This window comes from Pituophis catenifer, unplaced genomic scaffold (assembly GCF_029215685.1).
Source record: "Pituophis catenifer annectens isolate HBS135680 unplaced genomic scaffold, rPitCat1.0.hap2 SCAF_8, whole genome shotgun sequence".
Lineage (NCBI taxonomy): Eukaryota > Metazoa > Chordata > Lepidosauria > Squamata > Colubridae > Pituophis > Pituophis catenifer.
The window spans coordinates 38,959,507-38,968,031 of record NW_027256888.1 but is presented as its reverse complement, the minus strand read 5'-3'; the positions used below and the strand labels follow the sequence as shown (position 1 = coordinate 38,968,031).

Sequence of the window (8,525 nt, the reverse complement as noted above, 5' to 3'; positions counted from 1 at the left end):
TCTCCCACAGACCGGCACTCAAAACGATCACGTGCGGCGCCCTTCGCTTCACCGACTGAGACCGGCCGGGCTGACTTCCGACGTTCAGCCGCGTCGCGCGATTGACTGCCCTTGGCATTGCGTGGTTTTCGCCCTCCTCCTCCCCTCCTATTGGTGCGAACGCCGAGGAGCGCACGCCAACCGGCTCGCTTCGCTTCTAACTGGTCCTAGTGTCTCTCGTGTCCCTGCGCTCACTGGAAAGGCGGGCCTGGCGCTACGCAAGACACTCGGCTGCGCCGCCTCCGTTTCGTGCGCTGTTTTCTTTCCCACTCTTTTTTTTTTCCCCCTTCCCTCCCTTTTAGGGGCGACTTAAATAGGAGCGCCAGGCGGTCCAGCCGCAGACCGCTCGGGCTGCATAAGTGGTGGTTGCCCGCTGACTTGCGCCCAGGGAAGCGTGCCCGGGAGGAGACAGGACGAAGAGGAAAGCAGGTGGGTGAGCCAGCCAGACTGTCATGCCGTAAGCAAGGAAACACCCCCCCCCCCTTCCTGCCCAGGCTTCTGGAGGGCAGCGGGGATTTTCCCGCTTCTGCACTAGCTGCTGCCGCCTTGCCTGCTCGGGCGGACCTTAGCCTTTTCCTCCCTTCTGCGACCAACCTAACCTGCCCGGCCGGCGCCGCAGTTGCACCGCTGCCTCTGGCTGCGCCCGGAAAAGGGGGCGGGGAGCCGGGCGAGTGAAGGAAGGGAGTCGCACGTCAGGGAGCCGGGGGCATAAAGGTGGGGCCTCCCACTTCTCTAGGCCGCTTGCTCTCCCTGGCCCCTCGGATCAGACAAGGACTGCAATAGGATCTTTTCTAGGTCGGTATTGGCTGGATGCAGCCTATCAGCGCGGGCAGGAAATGGGTTATTTTGCGGCGATGGTTTCCTTTGGGTTCAACTAAGCCCCCCTTTGGGGGAAGATGAGGGGGTTGTCTGGGATTATTGGATTTCGGGGAGATAATAAAGGCACAAATGTTTGCAACGGGGAAGTGGAAGTGGTTTGGCTTTTGTTCTGCTGAACGCACCTATGCTGCATGGGGATCTTGGATTTACAGGAGAGTTGTTAGATGGGATCCGTGTGCCTTTCCTCCACCGCATTTGGAAGATACATCAGTCTTTCACTCAAAAACTTGATGTTTAGGCCTGGGAGAAGGACGGAGTCAAAAGCTGTTGACCCCTGCTGTAAATTCGTTCTATCTGAATTTGTCAAGGGAATTATATTGCTCTGGCTGGCTTAAATCACATCTGTTTGATGGAGCACTCCTGCAGTGACAAGGTAATTTGCAGTTATGGCACTTTGCCTATGAACTCCTAGGCAAGACATCCACTATGTCTTGTCACACCTATTTCCCACTGCTTTTTCCATCCCTTTTGAAGCTTCTGGAAGTACCTGGTGCTTTTAAGAGTTGTAATTAAAATGTTGATTTTTCTTTGTCCATATATTTCCAGAGATTAAATTGCTCCAGAAATGATATTCTCTGGAGCAGATTACAGAATCTTTTGTTCTTGTTGCTGCTGCTGCTACTAATGTAGAGGGGGTTGAGGGGTTTTTTAAAATTGTCATTTGCCAATCTTTTAAGGGGTTTTGGGAGGGGGGAGGGTTGTTTGGCAAAGGATAGGGAGGGTGATTTGTTGGGGAGGGGACCAGGCCCGGCACAGGGTCACGCTAGGGGAGGTGCGGAGCGGGGATCGGAGGGGGTTGGTGCTGGTAGGGAGGAGGGCGATGTCATCAGGACCGTAGGTGGGAGGGGCAGGTATGGTGGGAGCAGGGGGCCATATCATGTTGTGGGGGCACGTATCCGCTGTCTTCAAGCGGTGACATGCTCCGGCCCCCAGTGCTCTTCTCGTTCTCTGGGTTGTCCGGAGTCTCAGAGCCTGGGTCTTAGGCTGATGCTGTGCAATGCCAGGTCCGTGTCTAATAAAGCCCCCCTCATCTGTGAGCTGGTTCAGGAGGGGGGAGCGGACCTGGCGGGTATTACTGAGACCTGGTTGGGCCTGGAGGGGGGGGTCCCCCTCGTAGAAATGTGCCCACCGGGTTTCCGCGCATTCCATCAGCCAAGGGCCCAGGGTAGGGGTGGGGGGGTGGCGGTTATTGTAAAGGAAGGTCTTGATCCTAGGGAGGCCACTGTACCTCAGATAGCCGGTTGTGAGTCTCTCCTTGTGAAGTGGGGCCATGGGAGGCAGATGGGCCTGCTGGTTACGTACCTGGCTCCTTGCTGCGTGGCAGCGGCCCTGCCCGAGCTCCTCAATGTTATAGCCGGGTTGGTGGTTGATACCCCCAGGCTTTTAGTCATGGGGGATTTCAACCTGCCGTCCATCGGTGAAGCATCTGAGGCGGCTCGGGAGTTCATGGCTTCCATGACGGCCATGGACCTGACCCAGTTAATTCAGGGCCCCACTCACATAGGAGGAAACACGCTGGACTTGGTTTTCGTCTCTGGTCAGTGGTTGAATGGCTTAGATACAGGGGATATAGTTATTGAACCCTTGTCATGGTCAGACCATTCTCTCCTTAGACTTGACTTCCTGACCGCTATGCCCCACCGCAGGGAGGCGGAACCAATTAGGTGGTTCCGCCCCAGGCGCCTGATGGATCCTGATAGGTTCCGAATGGAGCTTGGGCCATTTCCTGAGACTCTGGCACGCGACTCGACTGAGGACCTGGTGGCCGCCTGGGATAGGGCGGCCGCTGGTGCTTTAGATCGGGTCGTGCCTTTGCGGCCTCTGACCCGGCGCCGAATCTGCCCAGCTCCTTGGTTTTCCGAGGAGCTGAGGGGGATGAAACGCCGGAAAAGACGCCTAGAGAGTAGTTGGAGGGCCAGTCGCTCCGAATCTGACCGTACACTAGTGAGGTCTTATATCAAGACCTACTTAGTGGCGATAAAGGCGGCGAAGTGTAATTACTTTTCCGCTCTTATCGCGTCGGCAGAAAATCGCCCAGCTGCCTTGTTTAGGGTGACTCGCTCCCTTCTCCATCTGGGAGCGCGGGAAGACCCCTTGCAAGGTCGTGCTGAGGATTTTGCGCATTATCTGCACGATAAAGTCGCTCAGATTCGGGAAGGCTTGGACTCCGACTGGGTAGGTACAGGCGGGTTGTCCGAGGTCTGTCTTGAGACGGTTATCTGGGATGAGTTTGACCCTGTGACTCCCGAGGACGTGGACAGGATGCTGGGGAGGTTGAACGCAACCACATGTTTATTGGACCCGTGTCCCTCCTGGTTGGTGCTGGCTACCCGGGAGGTTACACGAGGCTGGCTCCAGAGGATTATAAACGCTTCCTTGAGTGAGGGGTTCTTGCCTCCCGCCTTGAAAGAGGCGGTGGTGAGGCCCCTCCTCAAGAAGCCCTCTCTGGACCCAGCTGTTTTAGCAAACTATCGTCCAGTTTCCAACCTTCGCTTTCTGGCGAAGGTTGTTGAGAGTGTGGTTGCGCGACAGCTCCCCCAGTACCTGGAGGAAACCGTCTATCTAGATCCGTTCCAGTCCGGCTTCAGGCCCGGGTACAGCACGGAAACGGCATTGGTCGCGTTGGTTGATGATCTCTGGAGGGCTCGGGACAGAGGTTGTTCCTCTGTTCTGGTCCTATTAGACCTCTCAGCGGCTTTTGATACCATCGACCATGGTATCATGCTGCGCCGGTTGGAGGGGTTGGGAGTGGGAGGCACTGTTTTACGGTGGTTCTCCTCCTATCTCTCCGACAGGTCGCAGTCTGTGTTGGCTGGAGGGCAGAGGTCGACCTCAAGGCACCTGGTTTGTGGGGTGCCACAAGGGTCGGTCCTCTCGCCTCTCCTGTTCAACATTTATGTGAAGCCGCTGGGCGAGATCATCCGTGGTTTTGGGGTGCAGTGCCATCTGTACGCTGATGACACCCAGCTGTACATCTCCACCCCAGACCACCCCAACGATGCCCTTGAAGTGATGTCCCGGTGCCTGGAGGCGGTGCGGGTCTGGATGGGGCGGAACAGGCTCCGACTCAATCCCTCCAAGACTGAGTGGCTGTGGCTGCCGGCGTCCCGATATAGTCAGCTGGTGCCATCGCTGACTATTGGGGGCGAGACATTGGCCCCCACGGAGAGGGTGCGTAACTTGGGTGTCCTCCTGGACGCACGGCTGTCCTTAGAAGAGCATTTGACGGCCGTGGCCAGGGGGGCTTTCTATCAGGTCCGCCTGATACGCCAGTTGCGCCCCTTTCTGGATCGGGACTCCGTATGCACGGTCACTCATGCCCTCGTTACTTCCCGCCTCGACTACTGTAATGCTCTCTACATGGGGCTCCCCTTGAGGAGCACTCGGAGGCTCCAACTGGTGCAGAATGCGGCCGCGCGGGTACTTATGGGGGCGGCGTGGCGCTCCCACGTGACACCTCTCCTGCGCGAGCTGCATTGGCTTCCAGTGGTCTTCCGAGTGCGCTTCAAGGTGTTGGTTCTCATCTTCAAAGCGCTCCATGGCTTAGGACCCAGTTATTTACGAGACCACCTTCTGCCTCCGATAACCTCCCACCGGCCAACACGCTCCCACAGAGAGGGTCTCCTCAGGGTGCCGTCTGTCAGGCAATGTCGGCTGGCGACCCCCCGGGGAAGAGCCTTCTCTGTGGGGGCACCCGCCCTCTGGAATGAGCTGCCCCCAGGGATACGACTAATCCCGGATCTCCGGACCTTCCGCCGGGCCCTGAAGACGTTTTTATTTCAGCAAGCCGGGCTGGGTTAAAAATTTTTAATTGGTGAATTTTATGGGTAACGGGGTTTTAAATTGGTGAAGCCTAAGATAATTTAATTCTGTTTTAATGCATTTTAATATTTGTATTGTGTGTTTTTAATTTTGGCTGTTCACCGCCCCGAGTCCTTCGGGAGAGGGGGCGGTATAAAAATTTAATAAATAAATAAATAAATAAATAAATAATGTGGCTGTAATTAACCAAGCCTGTTGCTTCTTCTGCAGCTATCAACATTGGGATTTTCTTCAAGAGGAAAGGCTGGGGTTTTATTCCGACGCTCAAAATATCACCATATTGGATACTACCGGAACAGCCAGATCACATTTAACATTTATTAATGATGTCTGGTCTTGGCTATTTTAGTTTGATGGCCAGATTCTAGTCATGGGATTAAAAAGAGAGAAAGCTCCTCTTCTGGATTAGTAGCTGGACAAAGAAGAGGAAACAAGGAGTAGAAATACATAGTGAATTCTCCCAGTGGTAGATTAAACCAATAACATCTCTATGTGCTCGTGCTAATGCTTCATAAATCTAAACAAAAACCTCCAAACTCTAGATAAGGGATTCAGATTACAAACAGCATAAGATTCAGTTTAATGAAGCATAGACAAATGCACACTGGGTCAAAAATTAATCTCCTTTCACATATAGGTTCTGAATTGGTGACAAGAATCCAGAAAAAAGATCTTAAGTTTGTGGTTGAGCACTATACAGTGTGCAGTTGGTGTGGATAAAAATGCCATGGATAAAAATGTATAAGTGGTCTGCAAAGGGTATAAGGCTTGATGAAACATACGTCATGACCTCTTTATGCCAAAACATGATTTAAACATTTAAACATTGCTTTAAACATAAGATGCAAGTATATAAAGACAGAGTTTTTGTAATTGCACATATGTACAATGTGTGATGGACTGTGTACGTGTGATGGAGTTTTGGTTTGCTGGAGATGTTTGTGCTTCTGCATGGGATGTCATTAAAAAAAGAATATAAATAAATTTGCCAGTATCTTAATTGTTGATATAATCATACCGTGTGTGTGGAGAGAGAGAGAGAAAGAGAGAGGAGAGAGCGCCCATCAAAAGTGCAGAAAGCAAACCACGTTTCATCTAGGAATTTAAAAAGACTGAATAGAGACAGGATAGTGATGGGTATAATTATGCATGGAGTGGAAGGGGTTTTTTTGTAATATTGAAACTTTTCATGCAGCTACATTTGATTTATGGAATTTGCTATCCCAAAGTATAGTGACAGTGACCCATATTTTAACCTATTTTTATTCATGGAGAAAACTGCTATCAAACTTTACTCACAATGGATATTATACTTTAATTCTAGTTTCAGATAAAAGCATGTAATAATACACCATATAAAGCTCTAATGCCTGGTTCGGGGTTGTCTTTACAGGCAAGTCTGTTTGGTCATACTAATGGCCTTTTTGTGGTTTCCAATATACCAATTTCTCAAGGTTTTGACACTAATGCTCTGAAACTCATGTTTGTTTGCCTTTAATGAAGTGCTGCTTAAATACTGGCTTCTGAGAACAGAATTTGTGGCCTAATTATTTGCTGTTCTGAAGCAATGCAGAGCCAGCTATTAATTGTGATGTTTGCTCAACCACTTAAATCTCCTTATTAAGGTGCAACACGTTAGACTTACTATTAGATTTGGAACTGTGATAAAAATAAATACTGGGTTGGATCTAGGCTATGAATCTGTAGGAATGGTGAAACAACGTAAATTATAACTTTGTCTTTGAAGTTTAGGTACTATCAACCCTGCCTCAAAGAAATAAAACTTGCTTTCAGGAAGGCAAAATCTTAGAGGGAAAAGCTTGTTTATAGTGATGGATTTTATAGTTATGTGGTATTTATAAAATCATAGTATATGAAGGGGCAGTTAAACCATTAGCATATCCAAGTCTAAATAAAGCATTTATGACAGATGGTCATCCATCCTCTGCTTAAATACATCCAGAAGATAAGAACTTGTCATCTGTATGGGTTTGGCTGTCCAATCATCAAATTATTTCTACTGTTTGGAAGTTTTCCAAAAGGTTCAACAAGAATCTGTCTTTCGTATTGTATGAATCCAGAAAAGAAATCCATAAAGACAATAAGTTATCTGAATACAACTATAGCAATATTTTATTTCTCAAATGAAACCATCATAATGCTCTTTTTATAGGCTAAGATACTATTTTAATAATTCTTTTCAATTACAAAGGAATACAAATGTAGGAAGTGTTCCATTAATTTTTTTGCTGTTGTAGAACGCCCCCTGATTAAAATATGGTGAATGTTTCTTAGAAACTACAGAAAAGTGCTCAGTCTGTTGTTTATTGATTAGTAAGTGGATTAATGTTTGTCTAATTCAATCAGCAACATAACTATAATAATGGCCAGTTGAAAGTATTTAAAAAGAAGTGCAAGAATGCAGATGTTTCTGCTTAAGCTTTCTTTGAAAAGCTAAGTAGGACTTCATAAAAATTTTGCTGGATTTGGTGATGTGAAATTTTGCTCAAGTGTATGTTAGCAACATACCAAAAATAACCCATAACGTGATTTTGGTTTTTCTGAATGGCTTTCTTTTAGAGGTTTCAGGAGTTTAAAATATGATGCCAACTAGTTTATGCAGCAGTGTGTCTTTTAACTCTAAAATTTAGCTCAGTGCCTTATCAGGAAGTTACATAGTAGACAGCTGATCACATGAAGGACATATTTTATATTTCCTACATTTAACAAGAGGAACTAGTGGTCAGCTCTGATATGTGCCTCTGCCCAGCCACTAAAAATTTTGTGCAGTATCACAAATTATTTTTTTAATATTTCTAGATTCATTCCTGCTTGATGCTGTAAGTGGGAAGGGGCTGGGAGGTCTTTCTATTACTATTGCTAACTGATAGTATGTCAATGAATTTGAACAACTTAAGCAGTCATCAACCCATAGCAATATTTAACTTATCAATTGACTCCCTACTTTAATTTTATTAAGGCAACCAAGACAAAGTAACTTTAGCCACATAAATATTTTTTTAAAATTTCCTCACATTGGGGCAACTGCAAAAAATGCCTCTGCTAATCAAACAGAAGATGGCCAATGTCCATGAGATCTCCAAGCTGAGGGACAGAAGAACCTGGTAGGTTGTTTTGCCCGATGTTGGCATGAATTGAACATCACCTTTGATTGACTTGGCAGTAGTTTTAAAATAACATTTGATTTTCCTTGTCTGTGTCCCAGTTTGAGTTATTAAGCAAAACTGGACTTCTGCCCCAGGATTGGGCTGTTAAGTAATTGTCTTGCAGTATGCCATTTAAGAATAATGGAAAAGTGTCCTCTTTCAGCTGACACTTCCCTAAATTAGTTTGATGTCTGTCAACTCCTCCACAAAACTTAAGATAGATTTGTTTAAAAATGGGGAAAGAGCTGCAGAGGATTAATGCAATGCTATGTATTAATTTCTTTCACTCCAATCTGAAAGTAATGAATGAATAGCGTGGTTGCTAAAAGCGTCATACTTAGCATGGGGTGGAGCTGATTTCTAGAACAATGATTCTGATTAAACAAGTCATTATAGATTTTGCCCCCCCCCCCTTTCAACTTAATCAGCAGAGCTAGAAGGAGAAAAGCCATTGGCTCCTCTGGGGTAGCACTATACTGAAGAAGTTGGCAGTTGCCCTCGAATGATGTCTGCCTACTGGCAGACAATAGAAGAGCATTCTGCCCTCTGTAAATAGATGATTGTACTTGGCAAAAGGAGGAGGAGGAGCTTGGAATGAGTACACTGAGTCAACTTGGA

The 8,525-nt window shown here is 47.6% G+C and overlaps 1 protein-coding gene across 4 annotated transcripts in view; it reads left to right on the top strand.

Moving 5' to 3' along the window:
• The first annotated feature begins 369 nt into the window (after nucleotides 1–369).
• The window catches only part of ACSL1 (acyl-CoA synthetase long chain family member 1), a 54,056-nt gene continuing 45,900 nt past the window's right edge, over nucleotides 370–8,525 (top strand). For 2 of the 4 annotated variants that reach the window (XM_070949060.1, XM_070949056.1), the window contains exon 1: nucleotides 370–468. The gene's annotated coding sequence lies outside the window, so the exon portion shown is untranslated. Of the gene's footprint in view, nucleotides 469–796; nucleotides 835–1,207; nucleotides 1,292–8,525 lie in introns of those variants that run through there. The other 2 variants (XM_070949059.1, XM_070949058.1) reach the window with 2 other exon arrangements.